The sequence below is a fragment of the Bombina bombina genome, chromosome 5, assembly GCF_027579735.1.
Source record: "Bombina bombina isolate aBomBom1 chromosome 5, aBomBom1.pri, whole genome shotgun sequence".
Classification (NCBI taxonomy): Eukaryota; Metazoa; Chordata; class Amphibia; order Anura; family Bombinatoridae; genus Bombina; species Bombina bombina.
Window position 1 is genome coordinate 645,155,755 of NC_069503.1, and position 17,565 is coordinate 645,173,319.

Genomic DNA, 17,565 nt, shown 5'->3' on the forward strand with positions numbered 1-17,565 from the left:
AAGCCGCGCCCCAAGTACGGGGCAATGAGCAGCGGACTGTTGTTAACTAACAGTCATTGATCTCGCTGTTATTTGGATTTTTCCCAGCTTTATTTATATCCTGTCACTAAACACTGTCACTATAATAAAATGTTTAACCCCTATCCCGCCACTCCTGGACCCCTCCGCAACTAAATAAAGTTATTAACCCCCATCCCTCCACTCCCAGAGCCCACCGCAACTCTAATAAAGTTATTAACCCCCATCCCTCCGGTCCCAAAGCCCACCGCAACTCTAATAAAGTTATTAACCCCTATCCCGCCACTCCCGGACCCCCATCCCACTGCTCCCGTAGCCCACTGCAACTCTAATAAAGTTATTAACCCCTATCCCTCCACTCCCAGAACCCACCGCAACTCTAATAAAGTTATTAACCCCCATCCCTCCACTCCCAGAGCCCACCGCTACTCTAATAAAGTTATTAACCCCCATCCCTCCGGTCCCAAAGCCCACCGCAACTCTAATAAAGTTATTAACCCCTATCCCGCCACTCCCGGACCCCGCTGCAACCAAATAAAGTTATTAACCCCTATCCCGCCGCTCCCAGAGCCCACTGCAACTCTAATAAAGTTATTAACCCCCATCCCTCCGCTCCCAGAGCCCACCGCAACTAAATAAATGTATTAACCCTTAAACCCCTGGCCTCCCACATCACTACCACTTACTAAACCTATTAACCCATAAACCGCCAGCCTCCCACATCACCATAAACTAAATTAACCTATTAACCCCTAAACCTAACAACCCGCTAACTATACATTAAAATTACCTCATCCCTATCTTATAATAAATTTAAACTTACCTTTAGAATTAAATTAAACTATATTAAACTATTAATGAACCTACCCTAACTATTATACTAAAATTAGATTAAATTACATTAAACTATATTAAACTATTCATTAACCTACCCTATTATACTAAAATTACATTAAACTACAAATTAAATTAACTATATTACATATTTAAAAATCTAACCCTACTCAAGTTATTTAAATCTACAATAAAGAATTACTAAGTTACAAAAAATAACAACTAAGTTACACAAAATAAAAAACACTAAGTTAAAAAAACAACCTAAATTACACAAAATAAAAAATAAATTATCAAATATTTAAACTAATTACACCTAATCTAATAGCCCTATGAAAATAAAAAGCCCCCCCAAAATAAAAAAAACCCCTAGCCTACAATAAACTATCAATGGCCCTTAAAAGGGCATTTTTTGGGGCATTGCCCCAAAGAAATCAGCTCTTTTACCTGTAAATAAAAATACAAATACCCCCAACAGTAAAACCCACCACCCAGACAACCAAACCCCCAAATAAAAACCTAAACTCCCCATTGCCCTGAAAAGGGCATTTGGATGGGCATTGCCCTTAAAGGGCATTTAGCTCTTTTTCCGTACAAAGTACCTAATCTAAAATTAAAATCCACCCAATAAACCCTTAAAAAACTAACACTAACCCCCAAAGATCCACTTACATATTTTGAAGACCCGACATCCATCCTCAACGAAGCGGCAGAAGTTCTCAGTGAAGCCTGCAGATGTGTTCATCCAAGCGGGCCGAAGTTTTCATCCAACTGGGCAGAAGTCTTTCATCCAGACGGCATCTTCTATCTTCATCCATCCGGCGCGGAGCGGTTCCATCTTCAAGACATCCGGCACGGAGCATCCTCTTCTGACGACTTCTTCTGGAACAATGAAGTTTCCCTTTAAATGATGTCATCCAAGATGGCTTCCCTTACATTCCGATTGGCTGATAGAATTCTATCAGTAAGGTGGAAAAAATCCTATTGGCTGTTGCAATCAGCCAATAGGATTGAGCTTTCATCCTATTGGCTGATCCATTCAGCCAATAGAATGCAAGCTCAATCCTATTGGCTGATTGGATCAGCCAATAGGATGAAAGCTCAATCCTATTGGCTGATTGGATCAGCCAATAGGATTGAAGTTCAATCCTATTGGCTGATCGCATCAGCCAATAGGATTTTTTCTACCTTAATTCCGATTGGCTGATAGAATCTAAGGGACACCATCTTGGATGACATCACTTAAAGAGATATTCATTACGAAGAAGCCGTTGTTTGAAGAGGATGCTCCGCGTCGGATGTCTTGAAGATGGAATTCTATCAGCCAATCGGAATGTAAGGGAAGCCATCTTGGATGACGTCATTTAAAGGGAAACTTCATCGTTCCAGAAGACGTCGTAAGAAGAGGATGCTCTGTGCCGGATGTCTTGAAGATAGAAGATGCCGTCTGGATGAAGACTTCTGCTGGCATGGATGAAGACTTTGGCTCGCTTGGATGAAGATTTCTGCTGGCTTCGCTGAGGACTTCTGCTGCTTTGTTGAGGATGGATGTCGGGTCTTCAAAAACTGTAAGTGGATCTTCGGGGGTTAGTGTTAGGTTTTTTTAAGGGTTTATTGGGTGGGTTTTAATTTTAGATTAGGGACTTTTGGGGGAAAAAGAGCTAAATGCCCTTTTAAGGGCAATGCCCATCCAAATGCCCTTTTCAGGGCAATGGGGAGCTTAGGTTTTTTAAATAGGTTTTTATTTGGGGAGGTTTGGTTGTGTAGGTGGTGGGTTTCACTGTTGGGGGGGTATTTGTATTTTCATTTACAGGTAAAAGAGCTGATTTCTTTGGGGCAATGCCCTGCAAAAGGCCCTTTTAAGGGCCATTGGTAGTTTATTGTAGGCTAGGGGTTTTTTTTTTTATTTTGGTGGGGCTTTTTTATTTTCATAGGGCTATTAGATTAGGTGTAATTAGTTTAAATATTTGATAATTTATTTTTTATTTTGTGTAATTTAGTGTTTATTTTTTTGTAACATGGTTTTTATTTTTTGTAACTTAATGTTTTTTATTTTTTGTAACAGTGTTTTTTATTTTGTGTAACTTAGTTGTTATTTTTTTGTAACTTAGTAATTCTTTATTGTAGATTTAAATAACTTGAGTAGGGTTAGGTTTTTAAATATGTAATATAGTTAATTTAATTTGTAGTTTAATGTAATTTTAGTATAATAGTTAGGGCAGGTTAATTAATAGTTTAATATAGTTTAATGTAATTTTAGTATAATAGTTAGGGTAGGTTTATTAATAGTTTAATATAGTTTAATGTAATTTTAGTATAATAGTTAGGGTAGGTTCATTAATAGTTTAATATAGTTTAATGTATTTTTAGTATAATAGCTAGGGTAGGTTCATTAATAGTTTAATATAGTTTAATTTAATTCTAAAGGTAAGTTTAAATTTATTATAAGATAAGGATGAGGTAATTTTAATGTACAGTTAGCGGGTTGTTAGATTTAGGGGTTAATAGGTTAATTTAGTTTATGGCGATGTGGGGGGCTGGGGGTTTAGGAGTTAATAGGTTTAGTAAGTGGTAGTGATGTGGGAGGCGAGGGGTTTAGGGGTTAATACATTTATTTTGTTGCGGTGGGCTCGGGGAGCGGCGGTATAGGGGTTAATAACTTTATATAGCTCTTGTGGGGTCCGGGAGCGGCAGGATAGGGGTTAATATATTTATTTAGGTGGCGGCGTTGTCCGGGAGCGGCAGAATAGGGGTTTATAACTTTTATTTAGGTGGCAGCAGGGTCCGGGAGCGGCGGAATAGGGGTTAATAACATTATGCAGGTGGCAGCAATGTCGGGGCGGCAGATTAGGGGTGTTTAGACTCGGGGCTTATGTTAGGGTGTTAGGTGTAAATGTAACTTTTATTCTACCAATGAAATCAATGGGATATCTGGCAGCAGCGAACATGAGCATTCGCTGCGTTTAGACTGGTGGATTGAAAACCAGGTACGCTGGGCCGGAATAGTGGCGAGCGTACCTGTTAGAAGTTTGATAACTTGCAAAAGTTGTCAGATAGTGCCGAATTTGTATTCGGTACATCTGTAATGACATAAGCATCGATCTGTGTCGGACTGAGACCGGCAGATCATATGTTACGTCACAAATTTCAACTTTTGTCGGTCTGTAGGCTTTGATAAATAGCGCAAATCAGGCTCAACACAATTGCGCTGCGGAATAGCAGCGTATTTGTGGTTGACGGCTTGATAAATAGGCCTCCTAGAGTGTTTTTCAGTAAATTTTAAATTAAAGCTATTATCGTTCATGTATGTCAAAAAGCTATTAATTGATGATTCATCACCCTCCCAGAGGATGATGACATCATCTATATAGTGATGGTATTTTTTTTTTATTTTTTTTTTGAAAATCTTTATTGAGGTTATGAGGAATATTACAAAACATACTCATCCAGTGACAATGAGAATATAACATTGTGACATAGCTTATTTACCCAATAACATAGTGGAAAAGCGTAAACATAATGACTCTGGTCATGGGATCTGTGTGTCCCTGGAAGAACATCAAAAACAATTATGCTGTATAGAGCTGAGTCTGGTATGTTTGTTACAAGCATTGTAGATAAAGAGATTTACAACAATAATGAGAGAAGTATTGTAAAACATGCATAATCAGCATAACAATAAGGATAGTGAAACCTCGTTTTTATATAATAGAAATAATGTGTATGTTCTCTGCATCGTCATTCATGAAATTATCTATTCCAACGAGAAAGAAGAATTGGGGCCAATGCGGATTATTTATTATTTGGACACTTTTGGACCAAGTTAGTGGGAAGGGGGAAAGGGGATGCAGCGGGCCAGAGCCGCTCTAAGAGGAGTGGGGGAAGGGGATGGGGGGGCGGATCCTTATAAGATACAGTAATATTAAGGTGACCGGAGTGATTAAGGGTAAAGTTATATAGTCACAGGATTGGACTTCAAGATAACAACCTGTTGTTCATTTAATTAATACGGAGGGACATGGCTAGCTTAGGGAAGAATAATTAATAAAATGAGGTGTAACTATTACATATCTCTAGAGAGCTTTGAATATAGTAGTGTTTTAGGGTCTATTTCTATATTGTGCGTAATGCTCCATATGTCTTGCAGAACTTTAATTAATTTGCTGTTGAGTCTATCTAGTATATTAAATTGCTGTTAAGTCTATCTAATATTGTGCTACATGGGTTAGGTGGTAATACTCTGAGGTCCCGGCCGCTGACCCAGTAGTATATCACTAAAGATGTTAGGCATATGCATTATAAAAGAATTAGCTGCCTCCCTCGAAATAATCTTGGGTGAATATATATGTATATGAAGTCACAAGACTCTCTTATTAAGCACATTCATCTGTAATAGGCATTGTGCAAAACCCAAAAGCTGGGACTAGAACATATCTCACGTGGGTAAACAACTGGAGCAAAATATAGTCATACACATTGCCACCTCTCTAAATAATAAATGTAACCTGCAGCAATAGAACCAAGTTATATAAATTGTTAAACCTAAACCAATATAACTATAAACTGATTAATATAAAAAAGAAAAAAGAAAAAAGCAACATTAAGACTTGCGATAATAAACTAGTCATGCTGTAAATATGTATGTACACATATATAGACATACATATATATAAGTGCATTGGAGCCCTTTGCGGTTACAAAGATGAAAACATGAAAAAAAAACATATTTATGCAATATTATGTTTTAATAAAGTGTTATAGTGTATATTAACTGTAAATATATCACATTCCAATGTTCTGCACATAGCAGAATATGGTATATTTATTTTAAAATATATATTCCTATAAATATCTGTATATACTGTATCTATACCACTGGTTTTCAAACCTGCCCTCAGACCTCCCTAACAGGCCACATTTTGTGGATATCTGAAATAGAGCACAGGTTAAACAATCAGCTGATTAGTAAACAGGGTCATTTTACCTGCTCTCATCAAAGGTAACCTAGAAAACCTGGACTGTTGGGGAGCCCTGAGGCAGGTTTGAAAACAAGTTATCTATACATATATTATAACCATGTATATATAGGTATAAATATATATTGTACAAAAAAATAATATATATATAGAAATGTGTATTTTTTAATAAATACAACATATTCTGCTATATGCATAACATTGGAATGTGAAATATTCATATTTTTATGTTGAGTTAGCTCACATGAGTATATGCGATCGTGTTTGCGCAAGAGTAAGGTGCTAGGTCCCCCCCCCCCCACTTTTTTTCTCCATAGACTTCTATGGGGGAATAGATGAATACGCAAGCAATATTCTAAATTCAGCTTTTTGCGTTCATCAGGGTAGCTGAAGAGCGAAAACAGTTTACTTTCAACTTATAATACGAGAGCCAGCCGACAAGCACAAAAAGCTTACTTCTGGTGCAATTACCTCTCAAGCGGGAGCATTAATTAGCACTCCACTTGTAATCTGGAATTTAATATGACTGCATAATGTTGTTATATAAAAACATATATTTACAGGACTAAACTATGGTTGTTTGGTTACAGTTAACATTTAAACATGTTTCTAATGTTTAAAGTGCTCTTTAATACATATTTTATTGACTACTTATCAATCAACTTTTCAATTAGGAACAAATCTCTCCAGAAAGAATAGATTGTGTTGGATCTGTATTAACTGTATTTATTACACGGAAGAATGAAGGAAGGAACATTTTAGAAAATATTGCAGTGGGAAGTTTGGATGGAAGATCATATATTGGATGGAAAAAAACAGTAACAATAAATGTATTCTTGCAAAAGGAAGATTCTTGGCAGCCAAAACTATGAAACTGGAATTTTTGGAAAAGAAGGAGGAATATAATATTAAAGGGATAGAGAACATCTTGTAATTACAATACATTTCTGTTGTGTTGCTATTGAATAGAATTTCAGACATGTCTAAATATTTTTAAAACAAATTAACATCCTATTCACAGCAACTATTGTTATAGTAGCCAAATTCCACCCACCAATTGCCCTATTTGGGGGAGCCGATCAAAGCTTTAGTCCACAGACAAGGCTATCCACTTTCATAAAGTTTGTATGAAATTCATTGTTTTGTAGTTGTTATCTGATAAAGCAAATAAGAGACAACATTATCCTTGAAAAGTCAGCAGGGTGCAGTTCAAGTTCTTAGAATCAGAAATTGCTTACTTCTCAGAGCTAAATTACATGAAAGGGGGGTAAAATAAAAAATTGAAATATACTGCAAAATTGTTTCATTGTGCATAAACATTTTATATACATATTTCAATGTGTCTACTGTCTCTTTAAGGGAAAATGACATTTGTAAGCTGATGCCAATAATTCAGTTGACATTGTACAATAACAGGAAGAAACTTGATAATATCAAGGTAAATAATACTCCATATCCAGATGAAATCCAGCGGCTCTTAGAGAATCTTTACTCTTATTAATTCACAATTCTATATCCTCTGGTATAGTTTAAAGCTGATGTGGTGCCTTTGTTTAAAAACTAGGCGGTAGCTTCCAAGACAAATAAGACAATAGCATGTGTAATAAGGACCACGGAGAGAGAAAAACACCCACTAACTACTTAAATTTCTGGTAAAATCACCTTGAGTGTTGGGTACAGTTTTGGTGATTTACCATTAAAATAAATAGTTTGCACTTGTCAGGTTAGCATGTCTGAAGTCCTCGTTTAAAGGCTTAGGGCTAAATAAAAAACTGCATCAAACACCACATAAATACATTAAAATAAAGTGTTACACTCATATATACACTATCTAAAAAACAAATATTCCCATAAATATTAAAAAAAGTTATAAGGGTTCAAAGGTATATGGGGTATATGGTATATTAAAATGTATTTGAATGGAAAGAGCTATAATATATATATATATATATATATATATATATATACACACATATATATATACAGTATATATATATATATATATATATATATATATCAAAACAATGTGTTAGTGGTTAAAGGATATGTCCATATAGTAATACGTAATAAATCAGTCCCATTCAAACTCAGTTTAGAGATGGTGTTGATGTTGATTGAATAGGACTGATTTATCACGTATCACTATGTGTACATATCCTTTAAGAACTAACACATGGAGCCGATTTATCAAGTGTCTGGAGGACGTGATCCTGTAGCGATCGTGTCCGCCAGACATCGATAAATGCCGACACCCTACGCTGTCCGCACTTACCATTGAACAAGCAGTTCTGGTGAACTGGCATTTGACTAATTAGGGATCCAAGAGTGAATAATGCCATATCTACTCTTTATTTTTAATTCTTAACAACATTAAACTATTTTGTTTGCTATTCTATCCATATGTATTTATTTATTTACTGTCTGTTTTTGTGCAACATACAACTGAGGTGTTGCAGGTTGGCAGCAGCATTAGAAAAGAGTATAATTATTTTTAACACATTTTTAAAGATGTGTTTTTAATGTTTTAATTATGTAATGCGTATATTCATTTTTTATATTCATTTTAATACATTTACTGCTTCTTTAAATTACATTCCTGCTTTTGTTTCGGTTTATATTGTTTTCTACTTTTTCTTTACCTTTTCATTCAAATGTGCTGCATTTAATCACTGTTCTTATATATGATATGTTGCCTACACCATGATTTCCTTACAAGGTTCTATGATTTATTTTGCTCTTTTCTTTACAAACCGCCTTCATTATGATAGCTAGTAAAAATCTCTAACATGCAACATAAACAACTGACAAACTGTAGGTTACTAAATAATTATGTCTAACAGTAATTTTTTTAAATTACTAAATGCCATTTAACATACCACAGTTTTATTCATTTTATTTTGTAAAAGCAAACTATCTATTTGAAAAGACCTTTGGTACAAATCATTTTGATAATGGAAATAGACAATGCTTTCCTTCAAAGCTTTGTTATTTCTTAACGCCAGAATAATGATCAAGAATTCTATTATGTAAAATATCTATATATTAGAATAATACACTTTCATCTAAATTCTTTATAAACAGCAGGTAAAATTGCAGCATTGTACCAAATAATTTTCTGCTACACAGCATTTTTTCAAGTATAATATGTGTTTTGTCCTATAAAGGACAGATGGCTTTGTAATTTTCGGTATACATTTTTATCAATAGTTCTTGGCTTGTCATCTATAGATGCGTAAGCTGAAGGTCATTCCCTCTATTCCTACTCATAAAGCACCAAGAGTTGTATCAAAATGAGGTTACAATAAAGATTATTTATACAGGGGATTTTGCCTTTACAGGAAAAAAAATATTGAGCTATAGTATGTGATGCAGAGAAATATATATGTGTGTGTGTGTGTGTATATATATATTAATAAATAGAAAAAAACAAGTGAGGTACTAACAAGTCATTCACATGCATTATTAACACCTTCACTGCCAGAAATTTCAGTAAAAACTTGCCTTAAAGGGACACTGTACCCAATTTTTTTCTTTCGTAATTCAGAAAGAGCATGCAATTTTAAGCAACTTTCTAATTTATTCCTATTATCAAATTTTCTTCATTCTCTTGCAATCATTATTTGAAAAAGAAGGCATCTAAGCTTTTTTTTGGTTTCAATACTCTGGACAGCACTTTTTTTTATTGGTGGATGAATTTATCCACCAATCAGCAAGGACAACCCAGGTTGTTCACCAAAAATGGGCCGGCATCTAAACTTACATTCTTGCATTTCAAATAAAGATACCAACAGAATGAAGAAAATTTGATAATAGGAGTAAATTAGAAAGTTGCTTAAAATGTCATGCTCAATCTGAATCACAAAAGAAAAATGTTGGGTACAGTGTCCCTTTAAAGGGACACTGAACCCAAATTTTTTCTTTTGTGATTCATATAGAGCAAGCAATTTTAAGCAACTTTCTAATTTACTCCTATTATCAATTTTTCTTCGTTCTCTTGCTTTCTTTACTTGAAAAAGAAGACATCTAAGCTAAGGAGTCAGCCAATTTGTGGTTCAGAACCATGGACAGCACTTGTTTATTGGTGCTTTCCAATCAGCAACGACAACCCAGGTTGTTCACCAAAAATGGGCCAGCATCTAAACTTAAATTCTTGCTTTTCAAATGAAGATACCAAGAGAATAAAGAAAATTTGACATTAGGAGTAAATTTGAAAGAAGCTTAAAATTGCATGCTCTATCTGAATCATGAAAGAAAAAATTTGGTTACAGTGTCCCTTTAAGTACCAGATAATTTTTAGCATTTTTGCAATCACTCTGTTTAAACGGAAATAAAGTTTTTTTTTTTTAGTTTTTTTTTTATTTACCTATGAAAATATATCTAAATTTTCGGTATACAAAAAGAGCTTTCAGTGGATCACAGTTTAAGCAATTTTTTTTTCACAGAATTAAGAAATTATTGTAAAATGATATATATATATATATATATATATATATATATATATATATGTATATACTGCATATAAGCTAAATTATCACAATCCACAGAAACCCATAGAACTGTAGAATTTGTTTTCATAATTTGCATCCTCTAAATCAGCTAAGACCTAACAAGCTAGGCCCGTTGTGGTAAATTTCAAGCCACCATCTGCCAATTGTAATCATATAAAAAATAGTTTACTGTTTTACAAACTTTGAATTTCTCACTGAAATAATTTACACACAACTACTTTAGTCATCAGACAAATTGTATACAGGGAAGTTCTTCTCTGTGAAAGGCACATGTTGAGCAAAAAGAGGCTGCTTCTTAGGTGGTAACTAGCCATAGAACAAGCCATTATGATGTTGTTCGTTCATAGGTTGAGCGCTTCTCTGTTTTTTTTAATGCAAATTATGACCCTGAGGAAAGTTTCCCTAAGGGTGATGCGGGAAGCCAGACGTGGACCCGTTGCTCAGTGTGCCTAGAGGGATATGGCTGCTCCTCAATGACAAGGCCCACAATAGGCCAAAACGTATGTCTGGGGTTTTGTCATTTCTCTCTTTCAGAGAGGGATTGCCTGGTATTTCGGGGCTGGACTGCACTGTTAAGTCAGGATCAGACTGATATGCTTCAGGAAAGTTTTTCTCTGTGAAAGGCACATGTTGAGCAAAAAGAGGCTGCTTCTTGGGTGGTAACTAGTCATAGGACAAGCTATTATGCTGTTGTTCATTCCCAGGTTGAGCGCTTCTCTGTTTTTATTTATGAAAATTATGACCCTGAGGGAAGTCTCCCTAAGGGTGATGTGGGAAGCCAGATGTGGACCCATTGCTCAGTGTGCCTAGATGGATATGGCTGGACCTCACTGATGAGGCCCACAATAGGCTGAAACATACGTCTGGGGTTTTGCCATTTCTCTCGTTCAGAGAGGGATTGCCTGGTATTACGGGGCTGGACTGCACTGTTAAGTTAGTATCAGACTGATATGCTACAGGAGAGTTCTTCTCTGTGAAAGGCACATGTTGAACAAAAAGAGACTGCTTCTTGGGTGGTAACTAGCCATAGAACAAACTATTATGCTGTTGTTTGTTCCCAGGTTGAGTGCTTCTCTGTTTTTATTTATGCAGATTATGACCCTGAGGGAAGTTTCCTAAAGGGTGATGCAGGAAGCCAGACATGGACCCGTAACTCAATGACCCACAATAGGCCGAAACGTACATCTGGGTTTTTGCCATTTCTCTCATTCAGAGAGGGATTGCCTGGTATATCAGGCTGGACTGCACTGTTAAGTCAGGATCAGACTGATATGCTACAGGAAAGTTCTTCTCTGTGAAAGGCACATGTTTAGCAAAAAAAAGGCAGCTTCTTGGGTGGTAACTAGTCATAGAACAAGCTATTATGCTGTTGTTCATTCCCAGGTTGATCGCTTATCTGTTTTTATTTATGCAAATGCTATAAAAGTTCTCTAGGATATATTTTATTTAGAAATGACAGACATACATGGCTTTGCCATTGGTTTTTGGTAATTAGAAGGTCGCTAATTTCAGCTGTGCACCACCCTTCTGAAATTCCTGGTAGTGAAGGGGTTAATCAGTTAGCTGTAATATGTAATATGTATTTTAGTACAGGGATTACCCTCATATTCAACACCTCCCTAATTCCTCCCAAACAGCAATCGTTCCTACCCCAGCACTGGTCAACACCTTCAGACAGTCAGCCAGACCCCAATATAGGGCCTTTTAATTTATATCAAAATGTATTTTGATTAATATTTTATTTTTCTGTAGTGTAGGGACTCACCTTCCCCTCCTAGCCAAAAGTTGTCTGTAGAATGGGAACCTATTCCTTCCTCTCCCCTTACAAATGCTTTTCTGTAATGTATAGACCAGTATCTCCTTCTCCCCTCTAGCAATGGACCATCCACCATCTTTTTTTCCCTCACACACCACCCTCTAGCACCACTGTACTTTTACAGATGGTTTGTACTGGCAATCTGGCTACATGTGTTTTAGGAACATGATAAGTACTACATCAACACAATAAGCAAAGTAATGTGTGATGTAATGCCTACATCCATTTGATGCAAGGGGTTAATCTGACAAAGCCTATATTACCTGCAAGTGCAAGTCATTAAAATAGAGTCATTAAGATTCCCTAGCCATTACAAAATAAACCTATCTACCACTGACCTAATTCCCCACTGCTGGTAAGGCTATACCTCACCCCACCCAAAAAAAAACACATAACTTCTGACCTTCCCCCCTGCTTCTATATTCACAGAAAATCCCTATACTAAACTTAACTCCATTAGACCCCACCCCAACATCTGCTTTAAATTAATTAGAATTTTTTATTTTTACAGAGACCACAGTAATCCAAATTTCTGCTTAACTTTTCAGGAGGGAACCACTACGAAATAGAAGATAATGATAATCAGGAATTATTGAACTGCTACTCCATAAGAAGGATGAAGTTTATTCAGATGTACTTAAGGAAAATAAGGATAAGGAAAGTTAAGGCTTTGTTATTCTTTTTAATAGTGGAGATTATTTAAAGGGACAATCAACACCAGAACTGTTGTTATTTAAAAAGAAAGATAATCCCTTTATTACCCATTCCCCAGTTTTGCATAACCAACACAGTTATAATAATACACTTTTTACCTCTGTGATTATCTTGTATCTAAGCCTCTGCAGACTGCCCCCTTATTTCAGTTCTTTTGACAGACTTGCTATTTAGCCAATCAGTAACTTCACGTGTATGAGCTCAATGTTATCTATATGAAACACATGAACTAATGCCCTCTAGTGGTAAAATGCATTTAGATTAGAGGCAGTCTTCAAAGTCTAAGAAATTAGCATATAATAGCATATGAACCTCCTATAATTAGATTTCAACTAAGGATACCAATAGAACAAAGCAAAATTGGCCATAAAAGTAATTGGAAAGTTGTTTAAAAATACATTCCCTATTTAAATCATGAAAGTTTTTTTTAGTATTTAACTGTCCCTTAAATGATGAGGTAGTGGCTAGGTATTTGCTGTAGTTGAAAAAAAAACAAACACTTAAAATGGGTTCACTAATAGGGGATAATCTTGGAGAGATTATGTGGTGGTTGTTTTAAAGGGACAGTAAAGTCAAATTAAACTTTAATGATTCAGATAAAACATGCAATTTTAAAAAACTTTCCAATTTACTTCTGTTATCAAATTTTCTTTGTTCTCTTGGTATCTTTTATTGAAGAGTAAAATAGGTAGGCTCATAAGAACTCAGGAGTGAGCACGTCTTTAGTACTTCATGGTAGCAGAGTTTTGAAACATTGTATAACAAAGCTACAAATAATGTTGCAAAACACTACTGCCCTTAAAGATGTTTGCTTTTGTCATAGAATTTGTTCACAACTACTGTTAGCACTATATTATTATGTGACATAATAAATTAATGTACCTAGCCTCGTGATAGGTTAGCTTCTTCTAGCAACAGTAAAGTTAGAAATATAATATCTAATTCCAAAAAAAAAATAAAAAAAAATTATACAATTATAATGAGGGCATTCATTTAAATTTTGACTGTTTTATGATCAACACAATGCCAATGAAAAATGTAATGTGTGGGGTACTCTTATGCTGGCCCTTTGAACTGGTTTAACATGCTCGTGCACGATTTCCCCATAGACATCAATGGGGAGAGCCGGCTAAAAAAAAGCCTAACACCTGCAATAAAGGAGCGTAAAGCTCCGTAACGCAGCCCCATTGATTCCTATGGGGAAAGAAAAGTTATCTTTACACCTAACACCCTAACATAAACCCAGAGTCTAAACACCCCTAACCTGCAACCCCCAATGTCGTCGCCACCTACCTACACTTATTAACCCCTAACCTGCCGCCCCCAATGTCGTCGCCACCTACCTACACTTATTAACCCCTAACCTGCCGCCCCCAATGTCGCCGCCACCTACCTACACTTATTAACCCCTACTCTGCCGCCCCCAACATCGCCGACACCTACATTACCCTTATTAACCCCTAATCTGCAACCCCAACATCGCCCACACCTACATTACACTTATTAACCCCTAATCTGCCACCCCCAATGTCGCCGACACCTACATTACACTTATTAACCCCTAATCTGCTGCCCCCAACATCGCTGCCGCCACTATACTAAAGTTATTAACCCCTAAACCTCTGGCCTCCCACATCAAGACTCATTATCCTCAGGCATGGTACCCAAGGATTGGTGTAAAGCTGATGTGGTGCCACTCTTCAAAAAGGGAAGTAGGGATGATCCAGGAAACTATAGACCAGTTACTCTAACATCAATAGTGGGGAAGATATTTGAAGGGATTATAAGGGATTATATTGATGATCATATTCATGTAAACAAGATTATGAGTTCTAATCAGCATGGTTTTATGAGAAATAGATCATGTCAAACTAATCTAATTAGATTCTATGAGGAAGTAAGTAAAAATATAGATAAAGGGGAATCAGTTCATGTGATATACTTAGATTTTGCAAAGGCGTTTGATACAGTGCCACATGAGAGATTAATGCACAAAATTAAGGGACTGGGAATAGCTGAAAATGTTAGTTTGTGGATAAATAACTGGATAAAAGATAGGGAGCAATGAGTAGTAGTAAATGGATCAAACTCAAATTGGACAAAGGTAATCAGTGGAGTACCCCAGGGATCAGTGCTGGGCCCTATTCTTTTTAATTTTTTTATAAATGACTTGGAGCTAGAATTAAATAATGACATCTCTATTTTTGCAGATGATACTAAGTTAAGTAAGGTCATTAGGTCAGAGCAGGATGAACTTTCGTTACAAAGGGACCTGCAAAAATTAGAAGTATGGGCAGGTAAATGGAAAATGAGATTTAATACGGGAAAATGCAAGGTTCTACATTTTGGAAGTAAAAATAAGCAGGCAACGTATTATTTAAATGGGACAAGACTTAGCCAAACACAGGAGGAAAGGGATTTGGGGGTAGTAATAGCTAACAAGCTAAAGATGGGTGCACAATGAGGGGCAGCAGCTTCAAAGGCTAATAAGATACTAGCATGTATTAAAAGAGGCATTGACTCAAGAGAGGAAAGCATAATTCTGTCACTATATAAAGCCCTGGTACGACCTCACCTTGAGTATGGAGTGCAGTTTTGGAGACCAATCGCAAAAAAAGATATTGCAGAACTTGAAAAAGTTCAGAGAAGGGCCACAAAGTGAATAAGGGGATTGGAGAATTTAACCTATGAGGAGAGGCTAGTCAAACTGGGTCTGTTTTCTTTAGAAAAAATGCACTTGAGAGGTGACATGATTACTTTATATAAATATATTCAAGGCCCATATACAGAGATGGCAGAAGCTCTGTTTATTCCAAGAAAATTGTTTGTGACCAGAGGTCACAATTTAAGGTTGGAGGAAAGGAGATTTAATCTCCTGAAACGGAAACGTTTTTTCACTATAAGAGCAATAAAATTGTGGAACTCATTACCAAAGGAGGTAGTGAATGCCAATACCCTAGATACATTTAAAAATTATTTGGATACATTTCTGTCTATAAACAAAATTCATGGATATGATTGCTAGTATTAAATGGGTCACCATTTAGTGGGATTATATAATCTTAACTGGAGCTTTTTGTATATATTTTAGATTTGTATAGGTTGAACTCGATGGACTTCGATCTTTTTTCAACCTCATCTACTATGTTACTATGTTACTATCACTAACACTAAATAAATATATTAACCCCTAAACCTAACCCTAAGTCTAACCCTTACCCTAACACCCCTAACTTTTATATAACTAAAATAAATCTAAATAAAAATTACTACCAAATTACCAATCGGAATTCAAGGGATGCCATCTTGGATGACGTCATTTAAAGGAACCTTCAGTGTACGGCTGGGACCATATGAAGAGGATGCTCTGCGCCGGATGTCTTGAAGATGAAGATAGAAGATGCCGTCTGGATGAAGACTTCTGCCCGTCTGGAGGACCACTTCTTGCAGCTTGGATGAAGACTTCTCCCGGCTTCGTTGAGGATGGATGTCCAGTCTTCAAAAACTGTAAGTGAATCTTCGAAGGTTAGTGTTAGTTTTTTTTAAGGGTTTATTGGGTGGGTTTTATTTTTAGATTAGGGGTTTGGGCAAGGAAAAAGAACTAAATGCCCTTTTCAGGGCAATGGGGAGCTTAGGTTTATTTAGATAGGGGTTTATTTGGGGGGGTTGGTTGTGTGGGTGGTGGGTTTTACTGTTGGGGGTTGTTTGTATTTTTTTTACAGGTAAAAGCGCTGATTTCTTTGGGGCAATGCCCAGCAAAAGGCCCATTTAAAAGTTATTGGCAGTTTAGTTTAGGCTAGGGTTTTTTTATTTTGAAGGGGACTTTTTTTATTTTGATAGGGCTATTAGATTAGGTGTAATTAGTTTAAATATTTGATCATTTCTTTATTTTTTGTGCAATTTTTTATTTTTTTATTTTTTGTAATTTAGTTAATTGTATTTAATTAATGTAATATATTTAATTTTAGTGTAATGTTAGGTGTTAGTGTAAGGCAGGTTAGGTTTCATTTTACAGGTAAATTTGTATTTATTTTAACTAGGTAGTTAGTAAATAGTTAATAACTATTTATTAACTAATCTACCTAGTTAAAATAAATACAAACTTGCCTGTGAAATAAAAATAAAACCTAAGCTAGCTACAATGTAACTATTAGTTATATTGTAGCTAGCTTAGGGTTTATTTTACAGGTAAGTATTTAGTTTTAAATAAGAATTATTTAGTTAATGATAGTAATCTTTTTTAGATTTATTTTAATTATATTAAAGTTAGGGGTGTTAGGGTTAGACTTAGGGTTAGGGTTAGGTTTAGGGGTTAATAACTTTAGTATAGTGGTTGCAGTGATGTTGGTGGTGGCAGATTAGGGGTTAATAATATTTAACTAGTGTTTACAATGCAGGAGTGCGGCAGTTTAGGGGTTAATATGTTTATTATAGTGGCGGCTATGTCCGGAGGAGCAGATTAGGGGTTAATAATTTTATTTTAGTGTTTGCAATGCGGGAGGGCCTTGGTTTAGGGGTTAATAGGTAGTTTATGGGTGTTAGTGTATTTTGTAACACTTTAGTTATGAGTTTTATGCTACAGCTTTGTAGCGTAAAACCCATAACTACTGACTTTCAGTTTACGGTACAGAACTTGTAGTTATAGGCTATACTACTCACTTTTTGGCCGGACAGGCAAACTCGTAATACCGGCGCTATG